Here is a 22,425-nt window from a genome sequence, read left to right on the forward strand (position 1 = left end):
AAAAATCTGGAAATTTAAATGAAGACCTGGAAATGTAAGGAAACTTGACAAATCTGGAAAAGAATGGGGAAAAAAGTACAAAAAGTATTAATAACATTAACCATTTTACAATAAAGCTGAAAACACTGAAACATCTAAAAAAGAGGATAAAGAAGAATCCTGACACATGGTCATAGGCAGCCATTTCAGATTTGGCTTAACTGTGTTAGATTCAGCTTCATTAAAATAATATAAAAGCAGAATTGAAGCCTGGGTACGCTTCTAACATGTCAGAACTGGACATTCACTGGAAACAGATTCCTGTATCCAGTCCATAGAAAGCAGACAAATAATAACTATACTATATATGCAGCAGCTCTAGCTTTTGTCTCAAGATCTGCACCTAATTCTGTTTGCATGTTTAAATATTTTTTTATTGTGCACCTTATGACTGACTAATAACACAATATAATAGTAACAGCTAATATTTTATTACATTTCTCTTATTACAAAATCTCACACACACATTTTACAAAAAATAATCAATGTGCTAAGAACAACAAAAAGGAAGAAATACAGCAGTACAAACAATGAATAAATAAATAAAATATAAAAAAAAGAATAAACAAACAAACAACGATTTATTTATTTATTTATTTTCTGCTCAAATACTTCTGTCCATTTTAGGTATACATGCTCGACACTGGTCATCCATCAAATATCACAGCAAATCTGAAGAAGAATGCGATGGACGCTGTTTACGCTTCATTAAGTGTTCATTAGGTGTCTATAACAGCAGCTCTGCTGGGAGTGTGATTCAAATCACAGGTTTATCTTAAGGAGACATTTATTTCATATTTTTCAAGATAACAGGCATGTGTGACAGAGCAAAGCAGTACAACAATTACTGAAAGAGGACAGCAGGCACAGTAAGAGACAATACAGCGCTGACCAGTACACAGACCTAATATGGCTGTGTGTCAGAGGTAACAGGAAGTGCCATGATGACTCTCTGTGGACAGCCTGGAAATCCATAGGACTGGATATAACTACTTGGAGTCTATGGCGCCGTCGTTTTTTTGCGCTCGGGTCTGCATCGCTGAACATTTGAAGGCTTTGGCATGAAGGAATTATAATTGTGTTATACCGATAATGAACTCAGAAATTATGCTGACCTAAATGTCACCAAGATGAGGATGGGTCCCCTTCTGAATCTGGTTCCTCTCAAGGTTTCTTCCTCTTATTATGTCAGGGAGATTTTTCTTGCCACTGTTGTGTTAGGCTTGCTTATTACAGATAAATATTCATTTAATTTTAAGACTTGGCCTTTTAAATCTAGATTTGTATATTTCTGTTAAGAGCATCATACAAATAAAATTGAATTGAATTGAACAAGACTCTTCAGGTCAGATGACTTTTCAGGTTCCTGGTAACATGACTTAAGTCCAAGACAGAAAAAAAAGACGGATGGTGGGGGAATTACAGCTTATAGCTGCTTTAATGTAAGTGATAAGGGGAAGTTGTTTTTCAGACATTCCAGAACATGAAATATAGCTAGAAATGTTTAGAAAGTGGGACATAGGAAAGCAGTTCACTTCATAACAAGTCTATTGGTAGGTATAAAAGATATATGAAAATCAATTTAATACTACATTCATATCAAATTATAAATGAATAATAAAACCAAACAAAGAGTCACATCTATCCAAGTAAAATAATACAGATAAAAGAGCTTGTGAGTTTTGGCTTGTGAGTTGTGGTCTGCTGTAATGCGTAGTTTTTAAAATCCAAATATCATTTTTGTCCGCACTCGTGTGCATGCGGATCTCTGTGATTGCAATATGCAGTGATGTATCTGTTTGCTGTGCAGTTTGTTGAGCAAAACTTTTTTTTTTCAGTTTTGTGTGTGTGTGTGTATGCATGGAAGTGTGTGTGTTCTGGCTCACTGAGGTGTAGTGCCCTCTTACCTCAGCGTTCAGGAATGCCGCTGACGAGTGAAGCGCTGTGTGAACGAGGAGAGTGTGAAGAGAGAGCCAGAGTTTCACAGTGAGCCTATTCATGTAGCCTGAATCCACCGCTATTCACACACAAAGACGCAGAGAGACAGAAAGAGAGAGAGAGAGAGAGAGAGAGAGAGAGAACAGACACACTGTACATACATTTTTGCACATGTGTAGATCTGTGTAATTACTGTGTTATAAGACTCACAGTAATTAGTAATAAACATGTAATAAATTGCTTACATGGAATAAGTATGGCTGTCTTAGACCCCAGACTCAAGCTGTGTTTATCGATTGTCCCTATGCTTCACTTCAGCTGCCAGTCTCCGCCCCTTTCATCGATTTGTCCAATCCCACTACTCCAGACCCGGCTTTTCTCTTCCCTCTGCTCTCTGTCTATCTCTCTCTTCCTCTCTCTCTTTTTCTCCTCTCTGCCGAGGAGTCTCTCAAGATCCGCAGCATTGCTTGATGATCCATATTGGCCGTCGTTTCCCCCCTCAGTGGGCCCTCTTCAGGATCGGGTGGCCCAGTTCACCGTGTCCTCAAACAACCCGAGCACAGGAAAGGGGCCCTGAAGTGGGGGAGGCCCACCTCCGTCTCTCACTCCGTCTCAATCTCTGTTTCTTTCTCCATCTCTTCCTTCACCTCTGCCTCTATCTCATCCTCACTGCTGCAGTACAATACAATACAATATCTGGGAAAAAAAACCCAATAAATAATAATAATAATAATAATAATAATAATAATAATAATAGTTTATAGTGTCCGATAATGCAATGTAACTTAAGGATGTACAGTAGATCAACGCACTCATTTTACTATGCAGAAATTAATTGATTTATTTCCTTATCAACTAATAGTTAACTAACTGTATGATAACTAATTGTTTAAAACGATTAAAAAGTAGGATCAGTTCAAAACAGGAGGGGGAAGTGCCAGTCTCTCTCTGGCACATGCCAGCTATAAAAGAAATAACCATAGAGGACTGTTTATTAATTATTAATAACCATCAGTTAGTCATTAAGGGCAGATGAATAAGACTCTGTCCGGAGTTTCAGTATAAATGGAGTATACGTTATCAGTGCAATTTTAAGTACACATAGTGTCACTGATCTGAAGCAACACTCTTTAAGAAAGCTCCTTTATTCGTGAAGCAGTTGCTCATCTAGCGTACGTTCTTCCTCAATGTCTTCAGGATTCGAGGACAGTTGTCATTCTTTACCTCCTTTACCTACAGTATGCTGCAATGACAATCTTGAGCCAAAAGAGAAATTCCTGCCAATATTAAAGGTATTTTAAAAGATATATATTTCAGATTTAAGCCCATTCGTGAAATATCTTGAGACATGCTGCTGAATAGAATCAGAAAATGAAGTAGTGCCTTTTTTTTTTTTTTTTTTTGCATTTGTTCACTACATTTTTTAAGAGAACCCTATGACCTGTAATGTCACTCAGCCCTCCATCAAGTTCAGAGCATTTCACACCACCTGCTTTTTGCTTTCTATGCTATGTTTCTGTCCAAAGCAAAAGATTTGTTCTGTTTTATTTCTTATCCTTGCACAAAAGCAGCACAAACCAAGCAGACTGTTTCGTCTGGAAACTGCCTGGGTGCTGAGTAGTGCTCATTACCAAAAATCTACAAAGACTGTACCTACCCAAACCGTGTTTATGGAACGATCTCAGCGTACACGAACAGAAATACGTTTGTTTTCCGGCCACATGGGGTTCAAAATCATGGCAAGTTTTCAGTGCATAAATATTGTCTTAATGATGTGCTGTGTTTTTGTTTGGTCGTATTTTAGCTGTTTTTGGTTTCATCACAGTGTGAATGCTTTGTCTCGCTTTCATATTGTTGAACGAATTTTTCAGCATTGTTTTTGTCCGACAAAATGATCATCATGTGTCGCTGTTGATTTAATTGTTGTGCAAATAACGTTTCTGATATCAGCATCAGAAGGGGCACTGAACGTAGCCGGTGTGCTTAATATCTTTGTTTTATACCGCTATTAAGTGCTAGTTCTGCAAATTTTCATTCACTGTCTCAAATGTAAAAAACAAAATGGTTAATTTGATTCATATCTTCAAAGTCAATGGTGATATTGAACCCATTTCTTCTCTCTGAGATGCCCCAAGTGCTTTAAGATTTCAAGCTGTTTATCTTCAACCATTAAAATTCGGTGTAAGGTTATCCAACAGAAGGAAAAACACACGGCTCACACTGAGGGCCAACAGCATCCTGACTAAATTTATAGCTGACTGATGGAAAATGTCTGATAAGTCGGTGGAATGTATCACTAGTGAGCTAGTAAAAAGAGTTAAGGACTGTCCAAATGCTTGCTTGATCACTCACACATTGTAGGTCACCAAATCCAACGCCAGACACATATGCTATCTCGTAATAGCGCCCCTTGTGGAGGAATCAGAAGTCTTTTAAACAGTGAAGAGTGAAGTAATCGAAAACTGTTCGATTCTACTGTTGCGGCCAAACATCACACGTTCTTTGGAGATTAGTTGAGTGATTTTCAAGCGTACAGTGTGACGTTCCTACTGCTAACAACTGCGAATAAAACACACCAACAAAGTTATGACTGATGCTGATTCATGGCATTGTATTATTCATTCACATGCAGAGTTTCACATCTGTAAAACAAAAGGAAATGTGTTCGGAAATGAAACGTCTCATAACTCGGAATTTGATACAAAAACTTTGTTTTAGCTTGTATCACTGTATAACAAACTAGTTTTTCATGATTTCTGGTTTCTGTTCATGGAATCTGACATGGAACCCAATTGTATATAGAAAAAGCCATTATCCAGACAGGCAAGCAAACACACACACACACACACACAGCCTGCAGCTCTTTGTTCTGTGGGCAAATACACTCATCATCCATATGGTTTCTTATGGATCAGAACATATGATTATGATTCTCTGGCTGCTGTGATAAATGCAACTCGCATGTCTCAGTCCTGCACTCTGACACAATTACGCATAGATCACTACACACAATGCCAAGCAGACAGGCTGCACAAAACAGACTGTGTGTGGTATGTGGTACGCGTGTACATATGTGGGTTTTGTGTATGTGCGTGTGTGTGTGTGTGTGTATGTATGTGTGTGTCTGAGGGAATGATGGAGAATTGGAAAGAGTGTGTGAAATTACCCAAAGGATTTAAAAAAAACAAACAAACAAACAAAGAAAACACACACAAAAAAAGTATAACCTGTGAAGAAGTGTGAAGAACGAGAGAACTGGAGCGATACTCCAGCGCGTGATTACAGCGTACAAGAATTTCAACATGTTTCCCTGTGCTGAGAACAGAACATCAGATCACTCGTAAATCATTTATAATGGAAGTCTACGTCTTAAATTCTATAAATTCCACAAAATCAATAAATGCTTTTGAGGTTTGCTTGCATTCGCTTTAAAAAAAAATGAGACTAGAATTTGGACTTAGTAGCAAACACGAGACTTTATTTATATATGACCCACACAGCCTACCACGCTAACTTAACATCGTTCTCTTGATAAACAAAAGCTTTTCACGCGGCAGGCGGCTCTGTGCTCTGATGCTTTTTGTCTGCTTCACGAACGAAAGGTCAGAATTCCAGCACAGCTTTTCATCCAACGGGAAAAAAAAAAACAATCGCTTGTGTATCTGGGATTATAACAACAGGCAGTAACATAATAACAGCAACAATAAGTACAATAACACATGCACTATATATATATATATATATATATAATCATGATTTAAAAACATAACTAGTTACTTATTATGTTATGTTATAATTTTCATGTCATACAATCATTTTTGCTAGTTAGCAAAAGTTACCAAGTTCACAGTTATCCTCTAACTCTGCTAATGTCTGGAATGAATTTATGATCTAGCTCTACTAATACCACATCCTAGATAAGCTGATCCCAGAAGATAACAATAAGGCAGCTAGAAGAGAGTCTTATTGAATGCATTAACTTTACTTATTAACTTCATTCCTCATGCAACACGGAAGCTGGAAAATAAGAGATACCAAATTCTACCAGCTTGACCAGCTTGGTGTTTGTATAGGGCGCTGGAAGCTGGTCAGAACAAGCTGCACTAAGTATTTTGGGACATTTAGACTAATAAACCTTTTCCAATGAATGTTTGAGGAATGAATGATGTGTTTGTCAAATTTGTGCTTGTAGTTTCGGGCTTTTTTATTTTTTTATTTTTATTTTTGCACAAGTCAGAACCAGTAGTGTTCTTTGGCAAGAAGCTTCTTGTGGAAACCTGCTATAATAAAATACAATAAAAATGAATTGTTACATGTGCTTTCCAGGGAGATTGGTTAGAACCGTATGCAAATAACCATAAATAATGATTTATTTAGTCTCTTTTCTGAATAAAGGTATTAAACAGATGTAGCGCTCATGCTACAAGTACCTCACAATGAACAATTCTTGAAATATGTTTAGTTTTTTAATGGAATTCTCCTTAGTCTTGTGTTTCAGGCATTTCAAGCTTTTCTGTGCTTTTTACAATCCGAAGAAATGTGTCCTGATTCTAGTGCATGGAAATCACACATGTGCTACAGATGCTGTAGATAGAGACCAAGTTGGAAAAATGGTTGGGTATTCCTTTAAAGAAAGGACAGAAGGAGGAGAAAGAGAGGCTTAGACTGCAGTGATGAGTGATGGAAGAGGGCGGACTGAGCCGTCCTGTGGTCATCTGTCCTTCTGCATCAACATCAAGTGTGACACAGCTCAAATGGACTTGTGCTATTTGAACCCAACACCATGTGTCCTATCTGATAGGAGACTCAATCCACTTGTGCTTTGTGTGTGTGTGTGTGTGTGTGTGTGTAAAATCAGAAGTGACTCAGCAACCACAACCCACCTCACTGATACCAAAGAACGTCATTTGCAGTGTCAGAAATTGACATTGTCTAGGAAAAGTTTGCTCAGTGCAGTATTATAGTGCCCATATAAATAAATGTGTGAGTGCATGCTTGTGTGTGTGTGTGTGTGTGTGTGTGTTTGCGGGGGGTGTGTGTATGACAAAGAGGAAATGCTGAGGTTTGCGTGCATGTGAGCAAGCTGGTGTTCAGTATGCAGACCACGCTGCAGACAGTCTCAGCTGTATAATGGCAAGTTGACTGTTGGGGGTAGTGGAGGGGGTGGGGGTGGGCGAAAGGAGAGGAGAAGAGGAAAGAATGAGGGTAGTGGTGGTGGCAGTGGTGGTGGTGGTGGGGGTAACGGACGTGGCAGTGCTCCAGAATCAATTGGCGGTGTAATGAGATGGCACGGTGCCAGGTAACCATGGAGGCACCCGCCCGGCTCTCCTACGAGAGAGAGAGAGAGAGAGAGAGTGTCTGAAAATTCGAGTGGAGAGGGAAGAAAGGGGGGAGAAAGAGTTTGTAAGTGAAAGAAGAGAGGAGACAGAGACGGATAGAGAGGCGAGAAAGGGGGATGCAAAAAGGAGGAGAGGAAGTTTAAGGGTCGGATTGGAAGTAAAGAGGGTTAGTGGGAGGGAGGAGAGAAGGGCACTTCAGGCCATCAGCATTCATTCCCTAACTCTCTCTCTCTCTCTCTCTCTCTCTCTCTTTCTCTCTCTCTCTATTTAATCTGAACTGAACTCGACCTGAAATGAAGGAGAAAATAAGGCTTAGCTTCTGGGCAAACGAAATTTTAGATTATTAGTGTAATGCATTACTCCATCTATTTAATAGATCATGTCCCTTGCAACTTGCAGTGCCGCTTTCATTCATTCTTCCTTCTCGTTCCGTTCGGATCGAGAAGAACACAGACAGCCGGTCAGTCACTCGTACAAAAGGACCTGCAGATGTGAAATTCTCCAATCCACACGGTATAGGATGTGTCTCGGAAAGCAGACAGGGCCTGGTGAAGTGCACAGGGCTCACCCATATACCCCACCCACGTTCTGACGCCGCTCGCTTCAGACGCTGATCACACCCTTTCCGCACGTGCGATAAACACTTTGTGTCCTTTGGCGTTAATAACTTGTCATTTCCATAGACATGTCATTTCCCTTTCTTTGTCAATCCTTTTTATCCATCCCTCCGTCTGCTGGTGCCCTGCGGAGGTTCTGGCTGGATGAAAGGCAGCAGTCAGTTTGATTTCACTCTGGCCCCATGCATTTCTTCATCAGTCTCTCTCTCTCTATCGCACTGTCTATGTCTCTCTCTCTCTCTTTCTCTCTCTATGAGATGTGTTAATACTCTTAGCTTTGGCAGTCTTCCTCAGCTGGTCTGATTAGCATGAGCGTGTTTGACGGTTACTGGGTGAATTGAAATTAAAATGTGATTAATATCATAATTAGCCTCCCTCTTCTTCCAAAATTTATCCTCTCCTCAGCATCTTTCTCTCTCCGGTGTGTTTGGCTGGCTGCCTGCTTGCATTACCACATTGCTCCTCCTCCTGTCCACGGGGAATTGAATCATTTACGGCACTCAATAAGAAAAAGTGTGTATATTGAATGTTTATATATTTCTGCTGCACATTTGCTCTTCTGTAATATTTCAGTATATATTTTTACACATCTGCACAACATCTCATCGTCCATACACAGCGATCTGGGATGCGTTGGACATAAGCATATGATTAAGTTAAATGAATGCTTGAGTGGCATGATATGGCTGACTGCACACAGCTGCCGGGAGGTTCATTCAGACATTGACCAACTCACGCTTCAATTCCGATGGAGATGGAAAGGCCCTGCTGCGCAAATTCCTGCTTCGCTTCTCATATACAACGGTTTTATGGCCGAGATGAAATGTCAAGAGGTGCTAATAGCTCTCTGGTGGCTGGAGTGAAAGTGAAAGCAGAGGTGTTTACAGCTCCGTTTCCACCATGTAAGGCTGTAAGTGCAAACACTGATACATGGTAATATGCATTCTTCACATTTAGCCATCATTCACATTCTTTGACAGGGTGTAACCTTCAGAGAGCGTTATTGACCTCTTCCTTGGAATAAATAGCATTCTTTGAATCATTTCCCCGTGAGCAATGCAGCGTTAAAGGATGCTTTGCATAGCTTGCTCTCGATAAGAACTGAGTCGAAGCCTGAAGCCGGAGTCTGTACTGGTCCAGTGTTTGCTCTCATGGTCATGGCATAGCATCCCTCTGTTTGATGTTTAACTACCTTACTCTTGCTTTAATATAATATATTTTAAGGATGAGTGTCACTTAGAATGCTGGATAGCATGTTGGCTTGCGTAGGCAGAGACTGAGAGTGGGGTCTGATGTGTGTGTTGTGCCTGCAGGCCACCACTGGCCCGCTGTTGACCCGGCTTTATGAGCTCCTAGTCTGAGATCCTCAGAAGGAATCCCTGCAGTCACACATGGGGAGAAAGGAAAAAAAAAAGAAAGAAGACATTTTAGACCCGTATTTCTGATATTTGTATTTGTATAAACATCGCTACAAAAGCCATAGCCAATCGGACCAGCTCTCATGCGGAAAACACAAGAATTCCAACATGTGCTAGTGATTTTATCAGATTTCATATGAATGAAGTCACAAAAAAAAATCTTCAACTTCTTACCCCACCCTTGACTCTAAACTTAACTGTTTGTGACTAAGAGTCTAAGACACTGTTTATTGCCCTTGTGCTGGGCCGCTTGACCCTCTGTGCCATGATGTGCCAGTTCCTGCTTTGTGTGATGCTTTTGTGCAGCTCTGTGTTGAAAATAGCGTATTCATGGAAAAAATAAAAGAGAATTGGTAAATCCCAAGGGGAGATTTCCAAAGCGAAGATTTCCCATGCCCCATGTGTTCCGCATAGAGATTTTGTTTTATTTTTAGCAAGTGACAGCTTTGAACCTTATTTCACATCCGTTCAAATGAGAAACCGATATTAATGAGAGTTCACTAGATAAATGAATATTTAATAGTTAACATTTCTCCATAAACATAACTATTAATTATATCAGTGTATTATCCAAAAATAACATAAAAACAAACAATGCTACCTTTCTTCATCTGCCTTAAGCGTCTTTTTTTTTTTATCCAAATAACTCAAATATATAAAAATTTATGTTCATTTGAATGACTTTGGAGTTAGAGCTAACACATGATCCTAACCAGCTTTCTTTAGTTTCTTTTCTCTTTATTTTTGTTCATACATCTACATAGATGATAGAACTTCTTCCTTTTTTTTTTAATTTTCATTTTCTCATTTTGTTTTAAGTTTTAATCACAAAGCCATAAACACTATTAACTTGTACCCAGAATGAGTTCAGTCAGATTTGAGACTTATGGATGTAATAAATGAGGATATGAAGCTCCACTAGCTTCATAGTGGTGCGGATGCAGAAGATAGGGATAGGTGGAGAGAGATGATTCACTGTGGCTGCCCCTGAAGGGAAAAGATGAAAGAAGAAGAAGAAGAAGAAGGAGGAGGAGGAGGTCAGATTTAAGACTCTTACTAGAATTTTAGCTATATCTAATAAGAACATTTGAAATCAAATATATAAATATATATAAAAGCCAAAAGCCACAAGAAGCCAAGTATTACAGTGATTTTATCACAGGTAAGAGTGTTCTTGGGCTCGAATTTGAAGCACAGCAATAAAATCAGCCCTCAAGTGGCTTTTCATAAAAATGCAGACAAAAACAATATGATTAAATCTAGTGTGCAAGAAATAATTAAATGTATTAGTATTATTATTATTATTTCTGCCACATGGCAATCAGTTAAGCAGTAAGCTTTGTGATAAGCAACATCACAGGAAAATATTAAGGAGAATATAAGTAGAACATTGGCATAAGTAAAGGTTTGAACTGTTTAAACATGGTGCATTAATGCATAATCCAGATATATTGATACGGTCACTGGTCTGAGTATTAAGCTTCATCATGATATCTATCTATCACCTCGGACTGTTTAATTGTGACATTTGCTTATCCTGATTGAAAACTACTGGCACGGGTAAACTACTGGTAAAAAAACAAACAAACAAAGAAGGTCAGATAAAACATCCTTACTGTTACTTACTAAGGCTTTTCAATGTGTCCCCACTACAAATGTCCAACCTTGTGGATCCCAGTACTGTCCAGTGTCCAAATTGACATCAGTACCTTTTCTATCAGTTGTCTGAAGAGAAGATCTGGACTTGCATGAGAAAGAAAGAAAGAAAGAAAGAAAGAAAGAAAGAAAGAAAGAAAGAAAGAAAGAAAGAAAGAGAGGAACTGACAGAGTCAGGGTGGTTGGGATACTGCTTCTTGGCATCTGTGAACAGATGTTGCTTGTCAGTTGCTTGTAGAACAGACACCTGGTTGACAAAATCCAGTTTGATTCACCGACTTCAAAGATAGATATCATTGCTTTTCTTGGGAAGGTTTGAACCTTTCATTTTCCAGTTCCTCCATTATTTCTTCCATTGCATCATATCTGTCCCTTCTGATAGGCTTCCTACTCGGTGTGTACTTCTCCGCTCTATCTCTCATCCCAGGCCTTTGAGTGTTTGATTCTAATGATTTGATGCCAGCTTGGAAAACCAACAGCATCTGATCAAACTACAAAACCAGACTCGGAGCCATAAACTCTGCCGTTCTGTTCAGTTTATTGGCCATTTGTGATAAAGGTTGCCGTGAAGGAGCAGTTTGTGGCTGATCTGTAATATAGATGTCTTGTGCGGCTCTTCATATCACAGTGATTGTGGTTATATGGAGGTTGAAGACATCCTGGAGTTACACAAAGGAACAGTGAAGAATGCATCAAGTGATATTAAAGCTCATAACCCTTTAAGCCACTGAGTTTTAATTTAATATGCAAAACTGCTGTACTACTGTACAAATGTACGAGAATAAATATGAAAAACTCCGGCATCAACAACAAAGGGCGGAGTCACTGACTTTGCAAGCCAAATTTCTGCATTTCACTTGTCAGAACATCCAGGCATCCAAGTGCAGGGAAATATTCCATCTCTACAACACATAAACAACATATATGTATAGCAGTTTAGAAAAAATAAAAACATTTTAAAAAGTACCAACAGTAAACATGATTAAAAGTGTTAATGTTGGACACCGAGGGATAAACTGGGGGCGGATGCAAATTTTATCACCCTGACACACAGTGTTGTTTTCAGAACTAACTCAGCTACAATAATATGCAAATTTTTGTCAGGTTTGTCAGGTTTAATATGCTTTTAAATAATTGTTCCAAAGCTTGTAAAGTGTAAATGGTTGCTTTGAAATAATCTTGGAATTATATGAAAAAACAAAACAAAACAAAAACAAATATTTTTGCTGTGACTGTAGCCTTTTATTCGCTGAAATGTGATCATTAAGGTCTTGGTAATACATATTTTTTACAAAAATATTTTTTATAACACCAGGTAAACAGATGCATTAAAAGCCTAAATCATTTTATTCCAGTTCGGGAGCTTCTCACGAAATAAGTGAAATGAGTAAAACAAATATTACAGTGAATATTATAAAAGCAAGATTATACAGGGTGTCTGAAAAGTCAGTATCCAGTGTGAGTAAAAATATCTACACAAAATTTGCTCGAAAACACATAGCTCTTCTCACTCTTTTCATAACAAAAAGATTCGTTCAGATTCATTTACTGATTCATTCAGTGACTCTGTCCATGACTTCAGTCATTATACTGAGCCAGTGTGTGTCTTTGAAGATATACAGGGGTCGGACAATGAAACTGAAACGCCTGGTTTTAGACCACAATAATTCATTAGTATGGTGTAGGGCCTCCTTTTGCGGCCAATACAGCATCAATTCGTCTTGGGAATGACAGATACAAGTCCTGCACAGTGGCCAGAGGGATTTTGAGCCATTCTTCTTGCAGAATAGTGGCCAGGTCACTACGTGATGCTGGTGGAGGAAAACGTTTCCTGACTCGCTCCTCCAAAACACCCCAAAGTGGCTCAATAATATTTAGATCTGCTGACTGTGCAGGCCATGGGAGATGTTCAACTTCACTTTCATGTTCATCAAACCACTCTGTCACCAGTCTTGCTGTGTGTATTGGTGCATTATCATCCTGATACACGGCACCGCCTTCAGGATACAATGTTTGAACCACTGGGTGCACATGGTCCTCCAGAATGGTTCGGCAGTCCTTGGCAGTGACGTGCCCATCTAGCACAAGTATTGGGCCTAGGGAATGCCATGATATTGCAGCCCAAACCATCACTGATCCACCCCCATGCTTCACTCTGGGCATGCAACAGTCTGGGTGGTACGCTTCTCTGGGGCTTCTCCACACCGTAACTCTCCCGGATGTGGGAAAGACAGTGAAGGTGGACTCATCAGAGAACAATACATGCACCAGGCTGGTCAAATTTAGCCATGAAACCTCTAACACTAAATTGGACAGTGTTTCAGTTTCATTGTCCAACCCCTGTATATATTCAACACAATTCATTTAAAAACAGCAGCTTTTTAAGATCATGAACGTACAAATGCATAGTGGATTATAGCACGGACAACACAACAACACATGAGGCGTATTTTAGTGCTACACACTTTTCAAACACTCTGTTCCTCCTTCTGAATGAACAGAATGGTGAAGTGAATGAACAACATGCTTATATCACATTGTGTATCACTGACATCAAGTGAATCAGCAGATCCTCATCAGTTCACCTACTTACTTAGTTTACCTACTTAATGTCACCCTTACACATTACACAGACACCGATCAGACATAACATTATGACCACCTGCCTAATATTGTGTGGGTCCCTCTTTTGCTGCCAAAACAGCCCTGACCCATCATGCACTGTGTATTCTGACACCTTTCTTTCAGAACCAGCATAAACTTCTTCAACAATTTGATCAACAGTAGCTCGTCTGTTGGATTGGACCACACAGTCCAGCCTTCGTTCTGCATGTGCATTACGCCTTGGCCGCCCATGACCCTGCCGCTGGTTCACCACTGTTTCTTCCTTGGACGACTTTTGATAGATACTGACCACTGCAGACCGGGAACACCCCACAAGAGTTGCAGTTTTGGAGATGCTCTGATCCAGGCGTCTAGCCATCACAATTTAGCCCTTGTCAAACTCACTCAAATCCTTACGCTTGTCCATTTTTCCTGCTTCTAACACATCAACTTTGAGGACAAAATGTTCACTTGCTGCCTAATATATCCCACCCACTAACAGGTGCCATGATGAGGAGATCATCAGTGTTATTCACTTCACCTCTCAGTGCTCATAATGTTATGCCTGATTGGTGGATTCTCAATTGCTTTGTTTTTAATGCCATGAAAAAACTGCTAAGTGATGCACAGTTATATATAAAAATAATAATAATAAAGGAGAAGAAATTAGCTGTTGTCCCATGCTGTATGTTTTCTGCGTAGCTAGTTAAACTGACATAGCTAGATATACTTCATATGTTAGCATGACTTAACTACTAGCTAGCTTCAATACACAGTTGATTGCAGTGTAGGCGCAGGGTGTAATGCTTTTCCAGCTTAATATCAGATATATTTGGATTATTTAACCCCATTTTATCAGTACATTGCCATTCCATTCCACATTCCGCATCAACATATCAGACATTTTCAATCAGTATAAACAAATACTGATATAAAATGATTCAGGACACCAGTGGCTTACACTATGAGACATTTTTCTCTCTTTTTGGGATAACCTTACATCGAATTTTAGTGGGTTAAGATAACACCTTCAAATTATAGACGCTTATAAAGAAGCACTTGAGGCATCTCGGAGAGCAGAAATGGGTTTGATATCATCATTTACTTTGAAGATAGAAACATTTGCGTGGAAAAAGAACTAATCTCTTTTTCACTTTTCTATGAATATATCACCCCTAGTAGGCTAGGTAAAGGCTGAAGTACTTCAGGAACACTATAAAGTCTTAAGTGTCTACTATATTATGAGCCATTAATCAACACTATACAGAGAAATGAAATTCTGAACATTGACACCACAAAGCAGACATAAATGTACAGGGAGTTAGGTTTAATAAAACGTTAGGACAAAATAATTACAGAAAACCGAAAGGAAAATTAGCCAGGAGAAACGTTTGCTACTCATGTTAAATGTTTTTTTGCGGTTCTGCCGGAAAGTTGATTAAAACTACAGTGATTCTTTACTGCTGACATTTTTGTGAAGATTTTCCATGACAACCATAAACCATATCGTGCTGATTTACTGATTTAATCTCCCGAAATTCCTAACACAGTATACAGTATATGCTACATGTAGTGGTAAAATAGCTGTAAGGTTTCTGTATACTGTATAAACCTGGTCTAATCTGCCTGCTTTTGCTATGTTTTTATAATGAATACTATCAGGGCTCTTTTATTGCAGTCCATCCACAGAGTGGTTGAATCTCCCGGCTGTGTTTACCCTGAACTCGAGCTGACCTGCCTGTGAAAGCCCGAGTCTCTGTGCTCTTGGGTTATTTCTGTCAGATGTCCCTTTTGATCTGAACTGGTCTGCATCCCAACTGAGAGCCATTTATGAGTCAGTTTTATTGTTTCTTATTGTTATTGTAAAGACAGGATGTTCCTAGTTGACACTTCTCAGTCTCTTGAATAGGAGATTATGTTATGTGGAAGGAAAATGGCAAAAAAAATTGTAAACATGTGCAAAAGCCAGGTGGAGGGAGAGTTTTTTTTGTTTTGTTTTGTTTTTTTTAAAAAACTCAGTGTTGCATTACAGCAATTTATACCATTTGTGGTCATGAGTGGTTGAGTAATTGTGTTACATGTTGCACCAGTCTTTGTTTCTTGGGTGCTGGGAGACAGCGGTCTGGGCTTTGCCCTCTGTCCTGGTGCCTTCTTTGTTCACCATGCTTTCTTTACAGCTTGGCATAGACGATAGACTATAGAGGGTGGGCAGGACCGGGCCAGACGTCGAGCTTCAGACAGCCAAATTCACTCATTTAGATTCAGTAGAAGCAAAAGGAGGTGGCAAGAACTCAAAGAGACTTCCTCATGCTCCTGGTCCCCTACTGAGCTTTGGGAATTACTTTTTTTTTTTTTTGGAATTGAGACACGTTCTTGCTTCACCATGTTGTCATTATCTTTTCCATGCAGCAAGAATGCACAGGTACTTGGCATAAAAGGCTTCGTATTAACCTAGTGCCAATATTGCATAACATAATATATCCTTGTTTTGTTTCCTTGTAACATCACACCTTATAATCAGAGGTATTTGAGGACTGACTAGTCCTCCGGGATTTTGCTGCAGATTTTGACAATTTCTGATGCAGCTTGCAGAGAGTTGTGCTTTTTTTGGTTGCCGAAAACGACTGAATTGCTGAAATTGGAAGCTCAGGATTTGTCTTTTAAATTCCCACCAGTGACGACGCACGTTATTACTTCCTATAACAGATGTACTCATGTTATGATAGGTACTCAAGTTCAACGCGTGCAAATCAAAGAGGGCTTCGAATGTTGAATGTTCATTGTGATGATGTCACATGCCCTGTGTGGCCCCAAAATCTGCTGTCATTTTGAAAAATTGCAAGCCCTTTGGAATATCTTAGAGTTTTCTGCCATTCGAAGTGGAATTAGCAGTACACCAGGATGAGAGTCTATTTACTAAAGTAAGTGAGTCATTTTAGCTTTAGCTTTAGTCTTTCACCTCTGGTTACAGTATTTTAACCAAGTGTCGCTTCTAGGTACGGTATTTAAGTCGGATTTCACCTCTAGTTACAGTATTCTAACCATCTTGCACCTCTAGTTATGGTCTCAATGTTCGGTAAAGCCAAAAATTTGGTTTCCAAAATAGTGCGACCTATCATGACCCAAAAGAACCACATGATGTTTTGCGCTGTCTAGGTACCTTTGGTTTCATGTCAGAAATCTGGGGAATGTATAGGGGGTTACACATATGATGACTGCAGCATGTGCACCATTGAAATCAGTCCCCCAGCCATGTTAAGCATCAGGGGTTAGGAAGCCATATTGAGAAGCAGCCACGTTGTTAAGTAATAATAATAATAATAATAATAATAATAATGATAATAATACAGATTTCTCTCTTGCTTTTGAAATGAAAGTGGAATATCAGGAATCAATAAGAAGCATGAATAAATAAATGATGCACTAATGAAGTAAAGACAGGGCACTCGAATATGATTCAGTGTCTGGCGAGAGACAGACTGTCCGACAGACTGCGACCAACTGACACACACACACACACACACAAGAGACAAGTCTAGGGTAGCCCATGCCAGCGCCTTGATTAAAACAGCCATGTAAACAAGCAAATCAATTTTGGGACCATTACAGACAGATGAGCAGACAGATGGACAGAGGGACACCGGGACAGAGACAAAACAGTTAATTGCAGGCATTTAGGATAGCAGGCAGCATGCCCACTCACTCGCCAGTGGGCTTTCTCCATTCTCTGTGGCCATTGTGAGGACATGAAAATATTTTTGCTGTCTTGAACCGAGGGAGTTCTCTTAAAGAGAGAGAGAGAGAGACAGAGAGAGATGGAAGACAGCATTATATTCCCATATTTGTCATTTTTCCAGAACAGGACAGGGAGCGGTTCTTGTCTCTTACTCACTCGCTCTGTCTAGAAACTCATCTTCAGCCATTTTGATGACGCTGAATAAGAGTACTCTCTCTCTACCTCTCTCTCCCTCTCTCTCTCTTTCCCTCACTCTCTCCCTACGTGGCTTGGATTGGTTGCAGGCAGGAACGAAGGAGGGAGTTGTGGAGGAGAGAGACAGTGCAGCTCACCGGAGAGAGAGAGACATGGCACATTTTGCAGAAAAAGAAATCCGGTGTGAAAGCAGTCCTTTTCAGTTTTCACTTTTTTTTTTTCTTTTCAGTACTCTGCTCCGTTCCTTTTTTTATCCCTCACCAAAATCCTCTGTTAAGCTTCTACTGTTTTGTGCAACACTCTCCCTCTCTCTCTCTCTCTCTCTCTCTCTCTCTCTCTCTCCCTCTCTTTCGCTCTCTCGGTATCTCCCACTCTCCTTTCGTTCTCTCCCTTCGTAACAAACTTTTGCTCAGCTTTTTCAGTTCGCGTTTGATTTTTTTCCTTCTCCGATCCCCTGTTAAGTTTTATTCATGGCAGTCAAAGACAATGGGAACCGTGCACATTTTGGCACCGTTGAGGAGAATCAGAACTGCAGCCAAGGAGCCTGCTGTGATCCAAAAAACTCGAGCACAGCGAAGCGTCAAAAAAAAAAAAAAAAAAAAAAAAAAACACCACCCTTTCCTTTGCTTGGTCACAAATTCCACTTTCCCTGTAGCCTGGGCAGTGTTGAAACTCCTCCTCAACCACATCTCACCGCATTCGACCTTTCCGCCTTTTCCCTCTCTTCCTCTTCCACGGAACCTTTTTTTCAGAACCCGCGTCCAGGGTTTTTCGCCTCCGCTGGTAAATGTGGACACGAGCTGCTGCCCAGGAGGGCAACTGAAGGGACAGTGGGGTTTTTCTTTTTTTTTTTTGCTGATTATTATTTGACCATACTGGGGTGTTGATGTAGAGCCAGGACTTTGTAGTTGTAGGTTTCTGTGTACGCGCCCTGTTCAGGTCTGGACATGCCTCTGTATTAAATGATTTGATTTTGTAACTAAACCTTGTACATTGTGTTCTAATGTGTTGTGTCCGTTTTCTCGTTCCAGATTTTTATACAAATTTCGCCAGCGGAATCGGCCTAGTCCGCCCCCCGAGCCTATCTCTGTGTGACGGCCGAGGGAAGACTGAATGCTCCTTTTCGGACCGCACTGGTCAGTACCACGCATGCCACCTCACGCCACCTTCCTCTGCCGGTATGCTCCGTTTTCTTCAGCCTTTTTTTTCTCTCCATTCTTTGTTGCTCATTTTCGGCTCGTGCCTCTCCAACACTGAACGTTTTGTAGACTTACCGCATTCAAGAATCGCCCCAATATTTGCTCTGGTTTGGCCAAATTTCGCAAACGCTTGAATGAAATTTTTATTTATCTTTTTTTAAATATCTGGCCAAAGATTCTACATGAAATGTGATTGAAATATCATTTCTAATCTTGAGTAACATTACAGCTTGAACTTACAGTCTATCTATGTGACTCTGTGATATATGTCTAGGCCCGATGAATAAGTGAAGCACTTTAAATTACAGGTTCTGTCGTAGCTGTGTGTGTCCCTGATTTGTACAGCATCCATATTATCCGGATTGGCAAAATCACACGGCTAAAACCGCGCCAACTAACCCCTCGTTTTTTTTTCCTCCCAAGGTTGTCTGACAATTCAAAAAATACATATTTGTCTTCTGTCTCGGAATAGGACAAATATTCCCCAGATAGCGTTTGCTCAAAATCATAAAACTCGCTATAACGAGTTTTTACGAGTTGAATATATTGTCTGATCTCGAATGGAATGGCAGCTTACAGCTCGTGCCAGTTGCAGGTCTATGTACCAACCAGGCGAATTTTGGTGCAGACTTTACGTTATATGTTGGAATTACAGAACAGCCGTTGATAACGTGAAAAAAGAGGAATGTTTTTGTATTTACATTCCAGGCCTGCGAACAGATCTTCGTAAAGAAGATCGACTATATAAGCAACAAATTTGTTTGCTAAACTAATATAGTTGGTAACTATCAGTCTTAGAGCTTCGTTGTGGATTTTTGAAAAACTTTAGACGTGTATTCTCGCTAAGTCAAGGCTTGCAGTACTGCTGCATTTTTCGTTAGCTCCCAGCTAAAACGTGGCCATGACTTTCAACGTGACCTTCACACTACGCTGTTCCTGATGTTGAGGAAGCAGGAATTTGGCATGCCAAGAATTTACTGCAATATCCAAAAACCTTTAAGATATTTCCAACAAGTTTGTAAAGCTCTTCTTCATGTTCATTTTGTCATTCAGCGTCACACACAAACGCATCGACTTCATAGCTTTTTTTTTTTTTTTTTTTGCTTTTGTATAAATTATGACATTTGTTAACGAGTTGTACACGCAACACTCCAGCTTATGAACTTTTTATTTTCTCTTTATAGCTTCTGTCTTTCACTTTGTGTCTCAGCTGTTGGAACAGCCTGTTTTCTCCTCACATGTTGCATGCAGAACATAGTTCTCCTCATATCACAACGACCATACAGCGTCATGCTTTCGTCCAGGTTTAAGCAATATCTCCATGTAAAAATCATCGCCCTGACCACACCTTTCACTCTTTTTGTTTTTTTTTGTTTTCGAATTTGCTAGATGACAAATAATATCTGAAATGGCTGACTAAGCGCATTGAAAATGTTCTACTTTTCTTCAGTGTATTAAGACATGTTTCTCCTGAAGTCCCAAAACAACCTGACCACACCCTAATGCATCTTTTGTTAGCGTGCTTCGTCCCTGGTTTAAAGGCTCTTCTCTTTAATGGTGGATGATCTGGTAACTGAGAACGGAGAAGGATTCACCCCGTTCAGAGCACCACTGTCTGCCAGCTGCCACAAACCCGTAGATCCGAACTTGTGGTAACTCTGGGCACAAGCTCGTGTCTACAGGTATGTGTCTGCGAGGTCACTGTGACGCCATTCTTCCTCCTGCAGCATTGATATAAAGTTTATATCAGGTTGCCAAATGTTGCATTAATAAATAACCATGTGTGGGATCCCAATGGAGCCCAATAAGATATAATGCAAAATCTACAAATATGAGATGAACCGGCAGCATTTTTAACTCCTGATAAGATTATCCAGCACACTAATTCATAGATATAAGATTGTTTATTGATATTAATTTGAATGCTCCATTTGAGATTTCTAATTTTATTGGTGCACAGCTATGAATTTGACCTGATCTGGCCACAATGCAGTACATTCCACATGCGATTGCATTGATAAAGTATAAGATCACTCAACGATATACAGATATTACTTCATATCGATCGCCCAATAGAGCACCGATATTAATTCTCTTTCACCACTTGGTGTGATTCTGCAGTCGGTGAGACTCCCCACGATGTTTCATTGAGATATAATCCTACGTGGGATCTCTCAATGGAGAATCAATAGAAAATCTATATGGGAGAGCAAAAGGGCATTCGCTTTAACTCTGAGATTGCCCAGTGGTGCACCAAATGATTGATATTAATTTCATCTAAGATCTAAAATCCTGCAGTTGTGTATCAATATTAATTTTAGGTGGAAGTGCCAACTGGTTCAAGGGTATGAGTTCAATTTGAGATCCATTGGTGCGTTGCCGTGAATGTGAAGTATGTTAATTGATGTCATTGACATGTTGCTCGTTTTGGTGTGCGCTCTGTATAAAATGTTTCAGTGCAATAGAATTATGAATTTGATTCCTTCCTGTTGGAACTGCATTGATATTCACATATCCATACACAATGTCGTGTCACCCAATGGCGTATTTAGACACTAGGTTCTATCGGAGATATGTTGATATGATATTGATATGAATCTCAAACTGAGGTGCTGCTTCCACTGAAGAACCCTAGAAGTCCCGAAAACCTTGATTCTTCATCGGTGTCTTAGTTTCTGCTCGATGCGATGCTGTTGTCTCGGGATGAGGTAGTAGGTTGTATAGTTTAGAATAATACCATCGAAGATAACTGTACAGCCTCCTAGCTTTCCCCGAGTAGCTGCCCTGCATTCTGCTGACTGCCTGACCGGACACGTGCCACCATATAAACATACTGGTATACTGATACTGATAGAAATCATACTGATTTCTGTACGCTGGATGTTTATGGCTGCATCTAAGGGACAAAGCACAAGGTGATGACTTTAAACTTTAAACTGAAGTTGAGAGAACTGTACTTAAATCATCCTGATCTAGTGACGGTGTGATGTTTATGATACTATGACTTTTATGCCAAGAAACTTATGAAAGTGAAATTTTCAAGCAGTTATGTGTCAAAATGATTCCGATTTTTTTTTAAAAACTTTTATTTCTATCCTGTGATCCTTATAACAATGTTTCTGTGCATGAGCAGGCATGTTTAATGATTGACCTAGATAAACATCCCATTTCCTAATGTTGAGAAAGGGTAGGTGTGTGTCCGATATTTCTGAATTAAGCACTCCTCGTCTTGTCATAGCGAACTACTCAACATTATCAAACATCTGTATATAGATTCCACGAAAATGTCACAGAAAATCATTTACTTTTCCTTAAACGGTGCCAGTACAGTCGTCGTGTATATTTTGAAAGCGTTCTGAAAAGGTTTTGGTAAGATTTGGTCATTTTGCAGCATGTAAATTTAGCATGCAGTACGGAAGCATGCAGTCGTATTTTAGATGACGATTCCCGGCAGGGAGATTTTTTATTTAGAAATGAGCAGATGAAGTGTGTGTGGATGTGTGTGAGATTGGGCAGTTGTGTTGCCACTCCTCTATCCTGCAGTCTAATGCGTCAAACAAAAGAGGCGAGCCAAATAATGCAGGACTGACTGGCACACCTGTCATAAACTGCACTGTGTGTGTGTGTGTGTGGGGGGGGGGTATGCATGGTGTTGGGCAGTGGCATTTTGGCATTTCATGTCCT

The 22,425-nt window shown here is 39.8% G+C and overlaps 2 long non-coding RNA genes across 3 annotated transcripts in view; one reads left to right on the forward strand and one right to left on the reverse strand.

Moving 5' to 3' along the window:
• Positions 1 to 22,425, forward strand: part of LOC131348224 (uncharacterized) — a 91,347-nt gene that overhangs the window by 58,128 nt on the left and 10,794 nt on the right. The window contains exon 3 of one of the 2 annotated variants that reach the window (XR_009203901.1): positions 18,574 to 18,720. This is a non-coding gene — a long non-coding RNA (uncharacterized LOC131348224). The remainder of the gene's footprint in view (positions 1 to 18,573; positions 18,721 to 22,425) is intronic. The other variant, XR_009203902.1, reaches the window with a different exon arrangement.
• LOC131348225 (uncharacterized) lies at positions 7,192 to 12,136 on the reverse strand. Its single transcript, XR_009203903.1, has 3 exons — positions 10,978 to 12,136; positions 10,208 to 10,338; positions 7,192 to 9,312 (listed from the first exon to the last, which is right to left on the reverse strand). It is a non-coding gene; the product is annotated as an uncharacterized LOC131348225 (long non-coding RNA).

This window comes from Hemibagrus wyckioides, linkage group LG28, assembly GCF_019097595.1.
Source record: "Hemibagrus wyckioides isolate EC202008001 linkage group LG28, SWU_Hwy_1.0, whole genome shotgun sequence".
NCBI classification, from domain to species: Eukaryota; Metazoa; Chordata; class Actinopteri; order Siluriformes; family Bagridae; genus Hemibagrus; species Hemibagrus wyckioides.